Genomic DNA, 21,077 nt, shown 5'->3' with positions numbered 1-21,077 from the left:
CTCTTTCAAAAATGCCTCTTTTTGGGAAGTTGGATGCATTCGACCTGACTATTGAGGACTGGTCCCAGTATGTGGAGAGAATGTGTTCCTCTTTCTAGGCCAATGAGATAACGGAGGACGGAAGGAAACGGGTTATACTGCTGTCGGTGTGTGGACCTTCAGCCTTTGCCATTATACGTAGTCAAACTTATCCCGATATGCCGGACATGATACCTATCCCGATATGCCGGACATGATACCTTTCCAAGAATTATTGAAATTGGTGGAAGAGCACTATGACCCAAAACCACCCCTTATTTTGCGTAGGTACAGATTCTACACAACGAAGCGGGCAGACGGACAGTCAGTCACAAATTTCTTGACCCGCCTGAGAAGGCTGGTGGAAAAATGTGAGTTTGGCCTGACGCTAAATGAAATGCTTTGGGACCGGTTAGTGTGTGGCATAAACAACCTCCAAATACAGAAGCGCCTGTTGGTGGAAACGCAGCTAGACTGCAGGTGGGCGTTACAGCTTGCACTGTCCCTAGAAAAGGCAGCAAGTGGGGCGCAGGAACTACAGGGCACACCAATGGAGGTAGATACCTGGGAGAGGGACTACCACAATGGGTCCAGCTACCAGATAGCTGCCCTCAGGAAAAGCCTGAGGAACAGGGGGCCAAAGGAAAACCCCAGAACTGCCCCCAAGTCTGCTAGGACTAACTGGAGACAGAGGGAACTACCGGCTGAGGCTCCCCCAACAGAGAAGGACCGTATCTGGCACCAGACAGAGTGGGGTAACAGCGACAGAAACCCTAAAAGGAGGTGGCAAAAGAGGAATAGCAGGTGGGGACGCAGGGAAGTACACAACCTAGATGCCCCATCCTCCTCCGAAGGGGAATAGTTCTATAATATTGCGACGAAGAAAGTAGAACCTATTAAGATTACCCCACTTGTGAACGGTCAGCCGACAATAATGGAAATAGACACGGGTGCGGCCGTATCAGTAATAAGAGTGGCAGCATTTTTAAAAATCAAAGATGGACTCCAGCCATTAACCCTAACAAAAACATCGACGAAACTTAAAACCTACACGAGGGAACCCCTGGAAATTCTAGGCACGACTCAGGTACCCGTGGAATATGACAAATAATTGCTCAGATTACCGTTGACGATAGTAGAGGGCTCCGGACCTAACTTAATAGGACGGAACTGGCTGAAAGACCTAAAATTAGATTGGATGAAAATTTTCCAGAGTGGAAGTGGGCAGTTGAGTGGAGTACTCTAAAAATACCCAGAGGTCTTCCAAGAAGGTTTGGGGGAAATTATAGGCGCCAAAGCAACTTTGCACGTGGACCCAGAAGCCCTTCCGAAATTTTGTAAGGCCAGGCCGGTACCTTTTGCATTAAGGAAGAAAGTAGATGTCGAAATAGAAAGGTTACGGCGCGACGGCATTAAGGAAGAAAGTAGATGTCGAAATAGAAAGGTTACGGCGCGACGGCATTATCAGACCAATACAGTTCTCTGAATGGGCAGCGCCGGTGGTACCAATTTTGAAGCCAGACGGCTCGATACGTCTCTGTGGAGATTTCAAACAGACTGTAAACAAATACGCACTGCTGGACAAATACCTGATCCCGAAAATAGACTACCTATATGCCAAATTGGCAGGTGGGCTTTTGTTCACGAAACTGGACATGAGCCACGCCTACCTGCAGTTAAAACTGGACAAGGACTTCCAGAAGTTCGCTACGATCAACACCCTGAAGGGACTTTTTCGTTATACTAAGCTACCCTTCGGAGTGTCATCAGCCTGCGCTACATTCCAGCGTACGCTGGAAAATATTCTGCAGGGACTACCGCAGGTGGCGATTTATTTGGACGATGTCTTAATCACGGGTAGGACAAACTGGGAACACTTAAGGAACCTGGAGGAAGTGCTCAGGCATTTCGCAAAGGCAGGCATACGGCTGAAAAAAAAAAAGTGTTTTTATGGCCCCACAAGTGACGTACCTGGGATATAAAGTAGACGAGTCGGGCTTACGCCCATTGGAAGACCGAGTAAGGGCAATAAAAGAAGCCCCAGCTCCCACCACGGTCCAGGAGCTACGATCATTTCTAGGATGGGTAACCTATTATGGCAAATTTATTGAAAATAGGGCGTCCATCCTCAGAACCCCTCCACCAGTTACTAAAAAAGGGACAAGAATGGAAATGGTCCACCCGCCAGAACCGAGCATTTAGGGACATTAAGGAACAGCTGTCATCCGAAAATGTCCTAGAGCATTATGACCCAAGGAAGGAGTTGGTGGTCACGTGTGATGCATCACCCTACGGGGTAGGAGCCGTCTTAGCCCATAGAGGAAGAATGGGGAAGAACGGCCAATAGCCTATGCTTCGAGGACCTTGGCGATGGCTGAGAGAAAGTACGCATAAAATCGAGAAGGAAGGACTGGCGATGATATTTGTAGTAAAAAAATTTCACCAGTATCTGTACGGGTGGAAATTCACCATAGTGACGGACCATAAGCCGTTATTAGGGTTATTAAAAGAAGACCAGTCAATACCCCTGATTGCATCAGCTAGAATCCAACGCTGGGCGTTGCTACTGGCGGCGTATAGATACGTTCTGGAGCACAGACCGGGAACGCGAGTAGCAAATGCAGAGCTTTGAGCAGACTTCCCCCTCCCAGACACCCTGCCGCTAATACCGAAAGTAGAGGAGACAGTAATTACTCTAAATATTTTGGACACCCTACCAGTGGACGCACAACCTATTCGGTTGTGGACGCAAAAAGACCCAGTTTTAGCCAAGATGAAGCATTTACTGCTAACAGGGGAACTGTATCCTATTATGGGGAGCCCGGGTAATAGTCCCAGCTCAGGGCCATCGGGCAATCTTAACCGAGTTACATCACGGACACCCAGGTGTGTCTAAAATGAAGGTGCTAGCTCAAAGCTACGTTTGGTGGCCAGGATTGGACACCGACATAGCAGCCTTGGTACATCGGTGCCAGGAGTGTCAACAGGGGCAAAGAGTGCCACCAGCTGGGCCATTGCACCCGTGGGAATAGCCAGGCAGACCGTGGACCCACCTGCATATTGACCATGCCGGCCCTTTCATGGGCTCAATGTTTTTGGTGATAGTGGACGCCCACTCCAAATGGTTGGACGTCCACCGGGTAAACTCAGCAAGCACAGCATCGACAATTGAAAAGCTCAGGGCCTCGTTTGCAACACATGGACTTCCGGAGGTATTGGTGTCGGACAAAGGAACGGCATTCACAAGTGGGGAATTTGGAAAATTCCTAAAGGGAAACGGAGTGCGCCACATCAAAACGGCCCCTTACCATCCAACGGCCTGGCAGAGAGAGCGGTCCAGACACTAAAAGCGGGACTCCAGAAGCAGCTGGCAGCGTCAATGGACACAAAGCTCTCCCGCTGGCTGTTTGATCACAGTACCACACCGCATTCCACAATGGGCATACTGCCAGCTGAACTCTTAACGGGAAGGTGGCTGCGAACGAGGCTGAGTCTCCTTTTCCCAAATTTAACGGGAAAAGTGGAGAAACAACAGGAGGTCCAACGCAGGGGGCGAAACAACAGGAGGTCCAACGCAGGGGGCATGATAATAGTCGGCAGCAGAGACATTTCCAGGTGGGGGCACCGGTTTGGGTCAAGAATTATGGGAATGGCCCAATGAATAAATTAATTTCAGGTAGAGCTGTGAAGGTGTGATGAACGGTTACTGGCTTATCATCATGTAAGGTGATGTCACCTTTAATTTTTTTTTTTTAATCATAGAATTTACAGTGCAGAAGGAGGCCATTTGGCCCATCGAGTCTGCACCGGCTCTTGGAAAGAGCACCCTACCCAAGGTCAACACCTCCACCCTATCCCCATAACCCAGTAACCCCACCCAACACTAAGGGCAATTTATCATGGCCAATCCACCTAACCCGCACATCTTTGGACTGTGGGAGGAAACCGGAGCACCCGGAGGAAACCCACGCATACACGGGGAGGATGTGCAGACTCCACACAGACAGTGACCCAAGCTGGAATCGAACCTGGGACCCTGGAGCTGTGAAGCAATTGTGCTATCCACAAGGCTACCGTGCTGCCCTTTAAGACCGGGCTTGGAACCCTGGGGACTCCGCCTCTGGCTCCACCCATCTGTGAGCCATATATAAAGGGCTGCCTCATGGGCTGTGCCGCAGTCAGCACATGCCTCAGCTCTAGCATAGTTCTTAGTCTAATAAAGCCTTCTTTACCATTTACACTCTAAGCGTCGTTAGTGAGGGTACTTCAATTTATTAGACTAAACCTAGATTCAGGATGGATGCAGGCCTAAAACCAGAGAAGCTCAACCTGGAAGCACGGACTCTGGAGGCGAAGGAATTTTTAAAATACTGGCTGCGGTGCTTCGAGGCCTGCCTGGACTCCGCAGAGACTCCCACCCAGGAGCCACGCAAGCTGCGCCTACTCCACGCCCGGGTGAGTCACAGAATATCCGCCACGCTCAAAGGCGATGTCTTATGAAGAGGCGGTCGAGTTACTCCACAAGCGGTTTGTCAAGCCCATCAACTAGGTACACGCCAGGCATCTGCTCTCTACCTGCCGGCAGCGCTCTGGGCAATCGCTAGACGAATTTGTCGAGAAACTGACGGCGCTTGCCAGGGACTGTGACCATCAGACTGTGGCAGGGGAAGTCCATATGAACCTGCACATCAGAGACGCTTTCGTGTCCGGCATCCGCTCGACCTACATCCAGCAGCGGCTGCTCGAAAACGGGGCAAAAGATCTCCAGGACACACTAACGCTCGCCTCCTCGCTGGAGGTGGCCCGACATAACTTGGGTACGTACCCCGCGGACTCTGCGAGGCGCCCCCCCCCCCCGACTTCCTCAGACTCAGCCATATTACAGGCATGTGCCACGCAGCGACCCGCTCACCATGTGGGCACACCGTGCTACTTCTGTGGGCAGGGCCCACGCCCACGCTGCCCAGCCCGCTCAGTGATCTGCAGCGACTGTGGGAAGAAAGGGCATTTTGCGAGGGTCTGCCTGGCCAGATCCAGGGGCCAGAAAAACAAACAACAGCCGGCCAGAAAATCAGGCTCTCGGGCCCACAGGCCTCGCAATGCTGCTGCGCACCGACCCAACACGCCCCCTTCTGACGCGTCATCAGCCTCGTGCGAATCATGGGAGCTGCCATCTTGTCGGCGGCCATCTTCTCGACCCGACACGTGCGACCGACGGCAGCGGCCATTTTACGAGTCCGACTCGGCTGTGGACTCCGACTACCCGCGAGTGGGTGCGATCACCCTCGACCAAAACACCTGCAGAATTCTATGATGCAGGTCCAGTTCAACGGGCGCGACACTGCCTGCCTCTTCAACTCCGGGAGCACAGAGCTTTATCCACCTGAAACGGTAAGGTGCTGCTCCCTACGCACCCATCCTGTGTCCCAAACAATAGCCCTCGCATCCGGGTCCCACTCGGTACAAATCAAGGGGTACTGTATTGCGGATGTCTCCATCCAGGGCGCCAAATACACCCGTTTCAAATTTTATATCCTCCCTCACCTCTGTGCCCCCCTGATGCTCGGACTGGATTTCCAGTGCAGCCACCGAAGCCTGACACTGAAGTTCAGCGGACCCTTGCCCCCCCCCTTCACGGTATGCTGCCTTGCGACACTAAGTCGCACCCCCCTCGCTATTCGTGAACCTCACTCCCGACTGTAAGCCCGTCGCCACCAGGAGCCGGCGCTACAGTGCCCAAGATATGGCTTTTATCAAGTCAAGAGGTCCAGCGCTTACTGGGAGAGGGGGTCATCGAGGCTAGCAACAGCCCTTGGAGAGCGCAAGTGGTGGTAGTCCGGTCCGGGGAGAAGAAACGGATGGTCGTGGGTTATAGCCAGACCATAAACCGATTCACGCAGCTTGATGCGTACCCCCTTCCTCACATCGGAAATGGTAAATCGGATCGCCCAATACCGGTCTTTTCCACGGTCGACCTCACATCCGCCTACCACCAGTTCTCCATCCGACCAAAAGACCGCCCCTATACTGCCTTCGAAACAGCCGGCCGGCTCTTCCACTTCCACAAAGGTGAGAGAATTGAAAATGTGGATGGCATGGTCCCCGGCCGTGGATAGGAAGAGAGCGACCTTCCTGGTGTCCGAGTCATCCTCCCGGTCTGTGCCTTCAAGGTAGAGTTGGAAGCGTTGTTTGAATATCTTCCAGTTGGCCCCTAGGTTACTGGTGATGCTGAGTGGCGGCGGCGGGCAGACACTGTCCATTTTGCAGGATGAAAAAAAAATGAATGAAAAATGAAAATCGCTTATTGTCACAAGTAGGCTTCAAATGAAGTTACTGTGTGAAAAGCCCCTAGTCGCCACATTCCGACGCCTGTTCGGGGAGGCTGGTACGGGAATTGAACCGTGCTGCTGGCCTGCCTTGGTCTGCTTTCAAAGCCAGCGATTTAGCCCTGTGCTAAACGGTATGCTGTTGGAAGGCAGATCACTTGCAGGCAGGTCTAGGAAGTTCTAATATCCCTCAACTCCTGGTATCATGTTGTGTTGGGTGCTCTGGATCCGTGGAACACATACAGGTCACCAACACTTAAAATAGTGCAACACTTTTATTAAATCAGAAACTGTTGAATATACTTTCACTGTGGGTTGACACGATATTAGATTGAACTAAAGACCCCTGCCTTGTCCTAACCAGTGTATGCACTCAGCACATGGTGAAGATCTGTGCTGCAGGCTGTGAGCTCTGTCCCACTGGGAGGCTGCAGCTAGAATGAGCTGGAACTCTGATGCCCCCTGTCTTTATAGTGCGTGTGCTCTAACTGGTGATTGGCTGTGGTGTTGTGTGTGTTGCTTGGTCCTGCAGTGTGTCCATCAATGTGTGTGTATCTGCACCATGATATACTGGTGTATATTATGACACTGAGCAGTTGCCATCCCAGGCTGTGATGCAGCCAGATAGGATGCTTTCTATTGTGTATCTGTAAAAGTTGGTGAGGGTCAATGTGGACATGCGAATTTCCTTAGTTTCCTAAGTATAGGAGCGGTTGTGCTCTGTTGGTCATAGCATCAACGTGGATGGACCAGGACAGATTTTTGGTGATGTGCACACCTAGGAATTTGAAGCTGTCAACCATCTCCACCTCAGCCCCGTTGATGCTGACAGGGGTGTGTACTACTTTGCTTCCTGAAGTTAATGACCGCTCTTTAGTTTTTCTGGCATTGAGGGAGACATTTCTCGTGGCATAGGCCACTCCAGCGCCGTGATAGCCCCCTATGGGCCGGAAAATGGGGTCCCGGAACGGGCGGCAACGCCGGAGTAAAACACTCCCGTTTTTACGCCTGCGTCGACACTTAGCCGCCCGATGGGAGAATCCCGCCCAATGTTTTGAGGGGGCAGGGAGGGATTATTTTGGCAAAGGCAAGGATATTTTATGGCAAAATGTGGTGAAAGGAAACAGTAACAGTCCCATGTTGTCGAGGGAGGGATGAGAGCCGGCATGGAAGAAATAGAGCAGTCGCATGGTTGTTGGAATGGGAAACGAGGCATGAGGATGAATTATCCACAGGATAAAAGAATGCACCGGCTTGAACAATTGCAGAAATTGGCATAGGAGCAGAATTTAAACGAGGGCTCAAAGCTTTGTTAATGGCATGGGATCATACAAAAAGTGATTTTCTTGAGGTGGTTGGATAGCTCTCTTTTCCAAATGCAAGGTGGTGATCCGTGACCTTTTCCCCCCTCTTCCCTTCTAGAAAGGTGCTCATTTGCACATTGTGTTCATGGTGCATACCTCAATCTTTGCAAAAAAAAAATAACCTGAATAAAGACACCAATTTGAATTTGCAGATTTAATTTGAATTATTTCCTGTCACCTTTTACCACAGTTTCTTAAAGAAAAGTCCCTCTAAGCTTCTGGGATCATATGGTATTTCATGCAACTATGCTTTCCCACAATTCCAGTGAAGATGAATATAAAGATCAAAATTGGTATTTTAAAATTCCTAGGTGGACACAAATTAAACAACGTCCTTGAGCTTTTCCAAACTCATTAACTCTAGTTCCATCAAACTAACCACAAAGGAAACTTAAGCCCAAATCTTTAGAATCTATCTTTTAACCTCTTGGCTTTTTTAAAGCTTTATCTGCCATCATGAAATTTGTATCGTCAATGCAAGCTAACAGATTTTTTTCATTTTCTCACGTTGCGAATTTAAACTTCCCAAATTTACCCCTCCCTCCATGCCGACGTTGCACATCAGATCATGTTTCTGACCTGGTTGCTCTGCTGGTTTTACCGGAACAATCTTTCAAGTCAATAATAGCAACAATAATTTAGATGCTGCTTCAGGTGATTCAGAAGTACACAGAGTATTATTGCATAGGCCAATCTGCATCCAATCTACCACATTGTATCATAGTGACATATAGTCTTCTGTTGCAGAAAATCAATCACAAACAGATTTCCAAAATTTGAAATGAATTAAACATCACATCAAAAAGTAATAGAACTATAATGGCCCCAATGTACCCATGATGCTATCCATCATGTATATTATGATCTCATTTTAATATGTTTTACTCATGTGATGAGAAATGATCAGTGCCTCAGCGGAAGCTGACATTTCAGCCCTGGTTGGAAGCAGAGTAGAATATCTACGTTGTCTAGAACTATGTGACTTCGGTCCAACCTTTGAAATGCACCTCTGACTGTAAGAGCGGGATAAAGCACAAGATACGGGTCGCATGGATAAATAGCCTAACACTTACTTTTCCTGCAACTTGTAATGCTCTTTAGTGCCACTGCATATTGGGGGTACCACTAATTCTGTAATTTCCAAGGCCATCCTGAAGATAACTGACCACTTTTCCGCATATGAACGTACCTGGTTCAAAGAGTCCGTAAGCGTTATAACTAGATACCAGAAAGACTCTATCTCACATCATTTTCTTTTTTAATATCAGTTTGACAATGCTTTATGGGATGTTTCCTTGTTTTATGGTGAGAAGGGCAGCACGGTGGTGCAGTGGTTAGCACTGTTGCCTCACGGCACCAAGGTCCCAGATTCGATCTCGGCTCTGGTCACTGTCCGTGTGGCGTTTGCATATTTCCCCATGTTTACGTGGGTTTCGCCTCCACAACCTAAATAATGTGCAGGCTAGGCAGATTGACCACGCTAAATTGCCCCTTAATTGGAAAAAACTAATTGGGTACTCTAAATTTTTTTAAAAAGTTTTTTATGGTGAGAAACCTTGAGGCACCATGAGGATCAGTTTGTAGCACATTCACATTGGTCCATAACTTCCTGATTCCCCAGCATCGCATTTAGGGGGTACACCAATGATGCGATGCAGAATGCCTCTAGGAAGTTCCCATGCAAGCAAGGATTTACCCGATAATTCACCAGAAGTGCGAACTTCCTCTGCACAATTGTGCTGGGATGGGAACCAACAGACAGAAGCAACTTAAATTGTTAACTTCGGATGGTTCTACCAGTTTTATCCTGATAGAACTGATTTTTTTTTCCTTCTGGGGCTACTAATTCCAGAATAACTATTTAAGCATCCAGACCCAGCCCCCCCCCCCCCCCCCCCCCCCCACCCCCCCGCTCACCTGATCCAACTCCTTCCCCCTCCTGGACTGTCCTCAATCCCCACCCTCCCTCCAGGTCCAACCCCCTCCCAGTCCGAACCACCCTCTGTCTGCCCCCCCCCCTCCCTCCTGGACTGACCAGCCCCCAATCCTTCCCCATCCCCTCCCGCATCCCCCCCTCCCTTGTGTCTGAACCACTTCCATTTGAAATTTACCATCTCCCTTTAAATTGTCCCTTTAAACACTTCCTTTGCAGCAGCTAGTGCCATCTTTTTTCCCCTGAGCGGCAATTACTCCACACTGATGCAGCCGGACGCGCGCTTCGCTGCTCCTGTCTCACCCTGCCTGAGTGAGGAAAGTCGGGTGAGACATGGGATTTGGAATCTTAGTGAGGGGAAATCTGTCGAGAGTGGCAATCCACCAGAGATTGCCAGACCGAGGAAGTTACAGGCCGATTATGTGCTAACTCTGCTGGATAAAGGCAATTGTTGAACCCATTTCTCCCTCGGGATGAAACTGACGGTAACAGCAGTCTGGTACTCATCCATCTGACCCAAATTATAATGCTGTCAAAACAAACAGCATTATTTCAACATTCCTTGCACGGTGAAAACGTCAAATCTACAAAGAAACAAAATTTACATTTGAATGACTTATTGTGATTGAAGACACTTCAAAACACTTTGGCTGCTCTTCAAAAGAGATGCATATTGTTGCTTTGAATGCATACAAATCCAGTAAGTCTGCTTTATTTTAGGTGGTTGAATGTTTTACGGCTGAGTGAGGAAGGGTGTCAATAACCCGGCTGATGTTAAATACGAGGGTATCCCAAAGGCCAGAAGGGTAACGTGGAACACCAGTTCTTTGTGGTGTATATTTTCAAACTGTGACAAAAGATATGAAAACCATGGAAGAATAGTCCAGTTGTTTTGTGATCAATTAATAAAGAATATTTATTCGCTTAGAAAACACATGAATTAGGGGTGGCGCAGTGGTTAGCACTGCTGCCTCACGTCGCTGAGGACCCGAGTTCGATCCCAGCCCCGGGTTACTGTCCATGTGGAGTTTGCACATTCTCCCTGTGTCTGTGTGAGTCTCTCCCCCACAATCCAGGATAGGTAGAATGACCACTTAATTGGAAAAAAAATGAATTGTGTTCTTAAAATTTATTTTTAAAAATACAAGAGGGACTATAATGCAGTACACTCAACTACATTGATGGTGATACACACACACACTATTATATGAAGTTACCCCTTTGTCCCCAACTATCTACATTTCCTGAACTCCGAGACATCACATGTTGTGGTGGAGGGGGTGTTACCCCAATGTTGCCATTGTCCTGGGGGGGGGGTGCCCCGATGCTTGGGGTGGGTGGGGTCCCGATCTCCATGGTGATGCGGTCTTAAATGTAACTTTAGATCGGGGTTCCCTTTAAAAACTGCGCTTCATTCTCAGATCCTGACTTTTCCAGCATCTTTAGCCCTCAGCCCACCACCCCACTGTGTCATCCTCACCAGTAATTTGAAATTGCACAAAGTTCTGTTTAAGCAGGCGAGAAAGGCGTCTGTGAAGCTGGTAAATTTCACAGTTTTCCCTGCCTGATCCAACTTTGGGAAAGTTCAGTCCATCATGCCCATTGTCACAACAAATGATTGAAGAATTTGTATGACCATGAGTTCTCTTCTGATATTCTTTTGAAAATACCATGATGTTTACATTTGGTGGAACAGGAAGGGGGATTTACGGTTCAATGACTCAACTGAAAGACAGCACCTTTGACAATGCAATATACCCGTCGCAACATACTGAACCTTACGCCTGAATTTGTTCCCCCGGGTTGGGGGTGCAGAGTTATAGAACATAGAACATTACAGCGCAGTACAGGCCCTTCGGCCCTCAAATGTTGCGCCGACCTGTGAACCACTCTAAAGCCCATCTACACTATTCCCTTATCGTCCATATGTCTATCCAATGACCATTTGAATGCCCTTGGTGTTGGCGAGTCCACTACTGTGCAGGCAGGGCATTCCACGCCCATACTACTCTCTGAGTAAAGAACCTACCTCTGACATCTGTCCTATATCTATCTCCCCTCAATTTAAAGGTATGTCCCCTCGTGCTAGACATCACCATCCGAGGAAAAAGGCTCTCACTGTCCACCCTATCCAATCCTCTGATCATCTTGCATGCCTCAATTAAGTCACCTCTTAACCTTCTTCTCTCTAACAAAAACAGCCTCAAGTCCCTCAGCCTTTCCTCATAAGATCTTCCCTCCATACCAGGCAGCATTCTGGTAAATCTCCTCTGCACCCTTTCCAATGCTTCCACATCCTTCCTATAATGCGGCGACCAGAATTGCACGCAATACTCCAAATGCGGCCGCACCAGTGTTTTGTACAGCTGCAACATGACCTCATGGCTCTGAAACTCAATCCCTCTACCAATAAAAGCTAACACACCGTACGTACGCCTTCTTAACAACCCTCTCAACCTGGGTGGCAACTTTCAGGGATCTCTGTACATGGACACCGAGACCTCTCTGCTCATCCACACTGCCAAGAATCTTTCCATTAGCCCAGTACTCTGTCTTCCTGTTATTCCTTCCAAAATGAATCACCTCACACTTTTCTGCATTAAACTCCATTTGCCACCTCTCAGCCCAGCGCTGCAGCTTATCTATGTCCCTCTGTAACTTGTAACATCCTTCCGCACTGTCCTCAACTCCACCAACTTTAGTGTCATCTGCAAATTTACTCACCCATCCTTCTACGCCCTCCTCCAGGTCATTTATAAAAATGACAAACAGCAGTGGCCCCAAAACAGATCCTTGTGGTACACCACTAGTAACTGGACTCCAGTCTGAACATTTCCCATCAACCACCACCCTTTGTCTTCTTCCAGCTAGTCAATTTCTGATCCAAACTGCTAAATCACCCTGAATTCCATGCCTCCATATTTTCTGCAGTAGCCTACCGTAGGGAACCTTATCAAATGCTTTACTGAAATCCATATACAACTGCTTTACCCTCATCCACCTGTTTGGTCACCTTCTCAAAGAACTCAATAAGGTTTGTGAGGCATGACCTACCCTTCACAAAACCGTGTTGACTATCTCTAATCAAATTATTCCTTTCCAGATGAAAGGATGAGTTGGGATAATTCTCGGCTCTGCAAACACGACCCAGGAAAAAATGCCCCAGAATGTTGGGCTTTTGTTCTGAGGAGGTTAGGTTTTATGGGAGTCATGGCTGTGACCCTGGAAACAATGCCACACTGCCAGTTGAGAAAGCAGACTTGGCGGAAGGCCTGGCTTGGTGCACCCGCACATTGTTGAATCAATGAAATAAAAAGCATAAAACATCACTCCCGCTATGACACTCCCTGTGCCAACCCTTCATGTCCCCCAGCCACCCACATGTCCCTCATACCCTCCATGCAGTCTATTCCCACTACCCACTTCTCAAGGCCCTTCTAACTCTCCATGCCAACCATTCACCTACATGGTCCCTCATATCCTTCAAATGAGCATATGCTGCTCTACCCACCCCCATGGCCCCTCATATACTGCATGCCAACCCACGCCCCTCTGTCAATCCCCATGGCTCTTTACACGCCCAATCCAATTTAGTGTCAACTCATGCCCACCCACATTGTCCCTTTGCAGCCCAACTTAGCACCATCATGACAACTTATTTCTCCCACCCACCGCCGTTTGCACTTAAAGCTTGCTTGCCAACTCACCCACTATTCACGAGAGACAGACCTCAGGACCCATGCTGAGATTAAATAAAGTTCTTAAGTGTCTGCTGATGAATTCACTATTTCAGTACAAACCTCTCATGATAAAAACTCATTCACTACATTAAACTTAATTTACTCCTTATAAAAACAAACATTGGAATTTAGAGGCGCATTTCAAAGAGTGTAGAACCACTTAAGAACAAGGAACAGGAGTAGGCCATCTGGCCCCTCGAGCCTGCTCCGCCATTTAATGAGATCATGGCTGATCTTTGTGGACTCAGCTCCACTCTCCGGCCCGTACACCATATCCCCGAATCCCTTTATTCTTTAGAAAGGCATCTATCTTTTTCTTAAAAACGTTTAAAGAGGGAGCCTTAACTGCTTCACTGGGCAAGGAATTCCAGACATTCACATCCCTTTGGGTGAAGAAGTTCCTCCTACACTCTGTCCTAAATCTACCTCCCCTTATTTTGAGGCTATGCCCCCTAGTTCTGCTTTCCCCAACCAGTAGAAACAACCTGCCCGCATCTATCCTATCTATTCCCTTCATAATTTTATATGTCTCAATAAGATCCCCCCGCATCCTTTTAAACTCCAATGAGTACAGTCCCAGTCTACTCAACTTTGAGCTGTAATGATAGTCCTTAGGGCTTATGTCAACAGATGGAAAGAAATAGCACTGGCACTGATGATTTTTAACATTCTAGTCTTTTTTAAAACATTTAAAGGGCAGAGTTTAAAAAATCTTGATGGCTTGATATCTCCCTCTGGCAGTTCCTTTTGACGGCTCTCTTGAGTTTTACACTTTTTTTTTTAAGAATATTTTATTGAAAATTTTTGGTCAACCATCACAGTACATTGTGTATCCTTTACACAATAATATAACAGTATAAATAACAATGACCTGTTTTATAAACAAAGAATAAATAATATATAACTAAAACTAAATGGCAACTGCCTTGTCTCAGATAAACACTCTCCAAAAATATGGTTTAACAATCCAATATACAATTATTTATAGCAACGACCTATACATATTATACATATATATTAATAACCCTGAGACTCCTTCTGGTTCCCCCCTCCCCCCTGGGCTGCTGCTGCCTTCTTCTTTTCCATTCCCTCTATCTTTCTGTGAGGTATTCGACGAACGGTTGCCACCGCCTGGTGAACCCTTGAGCCGATCCCCTTAGGACGAACTTAATCCGTTCCAGCTTTATAAACCCTGCCATGTCATTTATCCAGGTCTCCACCCCCGGGGGCTTGGCTTCCTTCCACATCAACAGTATCCTGCGCCGGGCTACTAGGACGCAAAGGCCAAAACATCGGCCTCTCTCGCCTCCTGCACTCCCGGCTCTTGTGCAACCCCAAATATAGCCAACCCCCAGCTTGGTTCGACCTGGACCCCCACTACTTTCGAAAGCACCTTTGTCACCCCCACCCAGAACCCCTGTAGTGCCGGACATGACCAGAACATGTGGGTGTGATTCGCTGGGCTTCTCGAGCATCTCGCACACCTATCCTCTACCCCCAAAAATTTACTGAGCCTTGCTCCAGTCATATGCGCCCTGTGTAACACCTTAAATTGAATCAGGCTTAGCCTGGCACACGAGGACGATGAGTTTACCCTACTTAGGGCATCCGCCCACAGCCCCTCCTCAATCTCCTCCCCCAGCTCTTCTTCCCATTTCCCTTTCAGCTCATCTACCATAATCTCCCCCTCGTCCTTCATTTCCCTATATATATCTGACACCTTACCGTCCCCCACCCATGTCTTTGAGATTACTCTGTCCTGCACCTCATGCGTCGGGAGCTGCGGGAATTCCCTCACCTGCTGCCTCGCAAAAGCCCTCAGTTGCATATACCGGAATGCATTCCCTTGGGGCAACCCATATTTCTCAGTCAGCGCTCCCAGACTTGCGAACTTCCCATCCACAAACAGATCTTTCAGTTGCGTTACTCCTGCTCTTTGCCATATTCCAAATCCCCCATCCATTCTCCCCGGGGCAAACCTATGGTTGTTTCTTATCGGGGACCCCACCAAGGCTCCAGTCTTTCCCCTATGCTGTCTCCACTGTCCCCAAATTTTCAAAGTCGCCACCACCACCGGGCTTGTGGTGTATTTCTTCGGTGAGAACGGCAATGGGGCCGTCACCATAGCTTGTAGGCTAGTCCCCCTACAGGACGCCCTCTCCAATCTCTTCCACGCCGCTCCCTCCTCTTCCCCCATCCACTTACTCACCATTGAGATATTGGCGGCCCAGTAGTACTCACTTAGGCTCGGTAGTGCCAGCCCCCCCCTATCCCTACTATGCTGTAAGAATTCCTTCCTCACTCTCGGGGTCTTCCCGGCCCACACAAAACTCATGATACTCTTTTCGATCCTTTTGAAAAAAGCCTTCGTGATCATCACCGGGAGGCACTGAAACACAAAGAGGAATCTCGGGAGGACTACCATTTTAACTGCCTGCACCCTCCCTGCCAGTGACAGGGATACCATGTCCCATCTCTTGAAGTCCTCCTCCATTTGTTCCACCAATCGCGTTAAATTTAACCTATGCAATGTACCCCAATTCTTGGCTATCTGGATCCCCAAGTAACGAAAGTCCCTTGTTACCTTCCTCAGCGGAAAGTCCTCTATTTCTCTGCTCTGCTCCCCTGGATGCACCACAAACAACTCACTTTTCCCCATGTTCAGTTTATATCCTGAGAATTCTCCAAACTCCCGAAGTGTCCGCATTATCTCTGGCATCCCCTCCGCCGGGTCCGCTACATATAACAACAAATCATCCGCAAACAGAGATACCCGGTGTTCTTCTCCTCCTCTAAGTACTCCCCTCCACTTCTTGGCACCCCTCAATGCTATTGCCAGGGGCTCAATCGCCAGTGCAAACAGTAATGGGGACAGAGGGCATCCCTGCCTTTTCCCTCTATGGAGCCGAAAGTATGCAGATCCCCGTCCATTCGTGACCACACTCGCCACTGGGGCCCTATACAACAGCTGCACCCATCCAACATACTCATCTCCAAAACCAAATCTCCTCAGCACCTCCCACAAATAATCCCACTCCACTCTGTCAAATGCTTTCTCGGCATCCATCGCCACCACTATCTCCGCTTCCCCCTCTGGTGGGGGCATCATCATTACCCCTAGCAGCCTCCGTATATTCGTATTCAGCTGTCTCCCCTTCACAAACCCAGTTTGGTCCTCATGGACCACCCTCTGGACACAATCCTCTATCCTCATTGCCATTACCTTGGCCAGAATCTTAGCGTCTACATTTAGGAGGGAAATAGGTCTATAGGACCCGCATTGCAGCGGGTCCTTTTACTTCTTTAGAAGCGATATCGTTGCCTCAGACATAGTCGGGGGCAGCTGTCCCCTTTCCTTTGCCTCATTAAAGGTCCTCATCAGTAGCGGGGCGAGCAAGTCCACATATTTCCTGTAAAATTCAACTGGGAATCCATCCGGTCCCGGAGCCTTCCCCGCCTGCATGCTCCTAATTCCTTTCACTACTTCCTCTATTTCAATCTGTGCTCCCAGTCCCACCCTTTCCTGCTCCTCCACCTTGGGAAATTCCAGCCGGTCCAGAAAGCCCATCATTCTCTCCCTCCCATCCGGGGGTTGAGCTTCGTATAATGTTTTATAAAATGCCTTGAACACCCCATTCACTCTCTCCGCTCCCCGCTCCATCTCTCCTTCCTCATCCCTCACTCCCCCTATTTTCCTCGCTGCTCCCCTTTTCCTCAATTGGTGGGCCAGCAACCTGCTCGCCTTCTCCCCATATTCGTACTGTACACCCTGTGCCTTCCTCCACTGTGCCTCTGCAGTACCCGTTGTCAGCAAGTCAAATTCTACGTGTAGCCTTTGCCTTTCCCTGTACAGTCCCTCCTCCGGTGCCTCCGCATATTGCCATTAGTCCCATGTCCATTCTCCAGGGTGGGCGCCCTTCTGTTTCCTCCCCTATCTCTAAGTCCACCCAATGTGGAGCGTGATCCGAAATGGCTATGGCCGTATACTCCGTTCCCCTCACCTTCGGGATCAACGCCCTTCCCAAAACAAAAAAGTCTATTCGCGAATAGACTTTGTGGACATAGGAGAAAAACGAAAACTCCTTACTCCTAGGTCTGCTGAATCTCCACGGGTCTACTCCTCCCATCTGCTCCATAAAATCTTTAAGCACCTTGGCTGCTGCCGGCCTCCTTCCAGTCCTGGACCTCGACCTGTCCAGCCCTGGTTCCAACACCGTATTGAAATCTCCCCCCATTACCAACTTTCCCACCTCTAGGTCCGGGATGCGTCCTAGCATACGCCTCATAAAATTGGCATCATCCCAGTTCGGGGCATATACGTTTACCAAAACCACCGTCTCCCCCTGTAGTTTGCCACTCACCATCACGTATCTGCCCCCGCTATCCGCCACTATAGTCTTTGCCTCAAACATTACCCGCTTCCCCACTAATATAGCCACCCCCCTGTTTTTCGCATCTAGCCCCGAATGGAACACCTGCCCCACCCAACCTTTGCGTAGTCTCACCTGGTCTATCAGTTTCAAGTGCGTTTCCTGTAACATAACCACGTCTGCCTTAAGTTTCTTAAGGTGTGCGAGTACCCGTGCCCTCTTTATCGGCCCGTTCAGCCCTCTCTCGTTCCACGTGATCAGCCGGGTTGGGGGGCTTTTTACCCCCCCCTTGTCGATTAGCCATCCCCTTTTTCCAGCTACTCACCCGGTTCCCACGCAGCTGTCCCCCGCCCATCCCACCCCATACCAGCTCCCCCCTCTCCCCAGCAGCAGCAGCCCAATAATCCCCCCCCCCCCGCTAGATCCCCCACTAGCGTAGTTACACCCCCCCTGTTGCTCCCAGAAGTCAGCAAACTCTGGCCGACCTCGGCTCGCACCGTGCGATGCCCCCTCCTTCCTGCTTCCCTATTCCCGCCATGATTATCATAGCGCGGGAACAGAGCCCGCGCTTCCCCCTTGGCCCCGCCCCCAATGGCCAACGCCCCATCTCTTCCACCTCCTTTCCTCCCCCCGCCACCTCCTGTGGAAGAGAGAAAAGTTACCACATTGCAGGATTAATAACATAAAACTCCTCTTTCCCCCCTTCTTCGCCCCCCATACTCGCCCCACCACTTTGTTTCAAACATTCTTTTTTTTTTAATAAGCCGCTCATTCCAATTTTTCTTCCACGATAAAAGTCCACGCCTCATCCGCCGTCTCAAAGTAGTGGTGCCTCCCTTGATATGTGACCCACAGTCTTGCCGGTTGCAGCATTCCGAATTTTATCTTCTTTTTGTGAAGCACCGCCTTGGCCCAATTAAAGCTCGCCCTCCTTCTCGCCACCTCCGCACTCCAGTCTTGGTATACGCCGATCACCGCGTTCTCCCACTTACTGCTCCGAGTTTTCTTTGCCCATCTAAGGACCATCTCTCTGTCCTTAAAACGGAGGAATCTCACCACTATGGCTCTGGGAATTTCTCCTGCTCTCGGTCCTCGCGCCATCACTCGGTATGCTCCCTCCACCTCCAGCGGACCCGCCGGGGCCTCTGCTCCCATTAACGAGTGCAGCATCGTGCTCACATATGCCCCGACGTCCGCTCCCTTCGCACCTTCAGGAAGGCCAAGAATCCTTAGGTTGTTCCTCCTCGCGTTGTTCTCCAGCGCCTCCAGCCTTTCCACACATAGTTTATGGTGTGCCTCGTGCATCTCCGTCTTCACCACCAGGCCCTGTAGGTCGTCCTCATTCTCGGCAGCCTTTGCCTTCACGACCCGAAGCTCCCGCTCCTGGGTCTTTTGCTCCTCCTTTAGCCCTTCGATCGCCTGTAATATCGGGGCCAACAGCTCCTTCTTCATTTCCTTTTTGAGTTCTTCCACACAGCGTTTCAAAAACTCGTGTTGTTCAGGGCCCCATATTAAACTGCCACCTTCCGACGCCATCTTGGTTTTTGCTTGCCTTCCTTGCCGCTGCTCTAAAGGATCCACCGCAATCCGGCCACCTTCCTCTCCTTTTTTCATCCGTATCCAGGGGGGATTCCCTTCTGGTTCACCGCACAGTACTTTTAGCCGTTAAAATTGCCGTTGGGGCTCTTATTAAGAGCCCAAATGTCCGTTACACCGGGAGCTGCCGAAACGTGCGACTCAGCTGGTCATCGCCGCACCCGGAAGTCCGAGTTTTACACTTTTAATGTACATTCATGCCTACTTTTGATAATCCCATGGGGTAGCTTACCTCTCCCAAAGGGCATCTTACCACTCCAAAAGGGCACTTAACCTTACCCAAAGGTGGCCCAGGACCACATCCGAAAGGGTCACAACTCTGCAAAGCGCGCAGGCAGCTTTCGACCTTCTTCCATCAATTCCAAAGTCACAAGTCGTGCACTAGTGCAAACCAGATCAGCATGAGGCGGCTGCACTTTAACATGCAAAAATAGTAGGTGCCATATTCAGGAGCGTGACGTCCAAATTCGGACCTCTGCGACCATTTTTGTAATGATTGAGAGGGGTTTCTATCTTTATGAAAATTCAGGACCTAGTCCTGCTTCTGGCTTCAACCCGCAACCTTCTGCCCCAGATGGGAGAGTGCTCCTGATGAAGTCTACAACTAGAGTTTGTACCCCTGCTTGCAGTTCATGCCCCATATAGCTTGGATTTGTAATTCCCATCTCGCAATGCACAGGGTCTGGGTCACCTGCTCACGATATCCAAATCTAGTGAAACGTTCTTAAGCAATCGGGGCGAATCCCCGTAGGTTGACCAGCAATGAAGGTGTTAACTCTAGTAGGAATACTGTATACATGATAATTGTAAATCTAAATTGTGTGGAAATATTCTAGAAACTGCAATGGATTCTAAACAAGCTTTCTTTGTTGTTGGATGAAAGCGCTGTTGCATGTATTAGATCAACTGGATGGTTTGAATGGTTATAATACAGCTGACTCAGTAAAAGAGGTTGGAGTTCAAGAGAAATGAATGCAACAGGAATTTGGAGATCAAAGCTGACAATTATTCACTGTTCTATTGAAAGTCCTCCCCAGTCCTGCCATAATGTTTCAAAGTTATATCAACGGGAAACATTTAATAGCAATCATTTAGATGTGTAAATTCCTGGGCTATTTACTGTTTAATTACTTATGGTCCATGTCCATATCCCTTGATACCCTTATCTTACAAATATCTATTGATCTCAGTCCTGAAAATTTAAATTGATCCATCATCCAGAGCTTTGGGGGTGTGGGGGGTGAAGCACTTTCTGATTACTTTCATAAATGCCTTCGCTCTAATTTAAAAGTTATGCACCAACCAGAGCTAATCTTTTCTCAGTATCAACCCTATTGAACGCTTTATCATTTCAAACATCTCAATTAGATCACCCCACAACCGTCTAACTTTAACAGACTACAAAACAATTAAGACAACCAATCCTCATAATTTAACCCATTAAGCCCAGATATAATTCTAGTGAATGTGTGGCCATCATATCAAATTTTTGAAAGACATTAATTATAGAAATAAAGCAAGAGACATGGTTGCATTGAATAAGTAAAAAAGACCTGCATTAGGGCAACACGGTGACGCAGTGGTTAGCACTGAGGACCCAGGTTTGATCCTGGCTCTGGGTCACTGTCCATGTGGAGTTTGCACATTCTCCCCGTGTTTGCGTGGGTTTCGCCTCCACAACCCAAATATGTGCAGGCTAGGTGGATTGGCCACGCTAAATTGCCCCTTAA

Source organism: Scyliorhinus torazame, chromosome 28 (assembly GCF_047496885.1).
Source record: "Scyliorhinus torazame isolate Kashiwa2021f chromosome 28, sScyTor2.1, whole genome shotgun sequence".
NCBI classification, from domain to species: domain Eukaryota; kingdom Metazoa; phylum Chordata; class Chondrichthyes; order Carcharhiniformes; family Scyliorhinidae; genus Scyliorhinus; species Scyliorhinus torazame.
Note: the sequence above shows the minus strand (reverse complement) of the source record.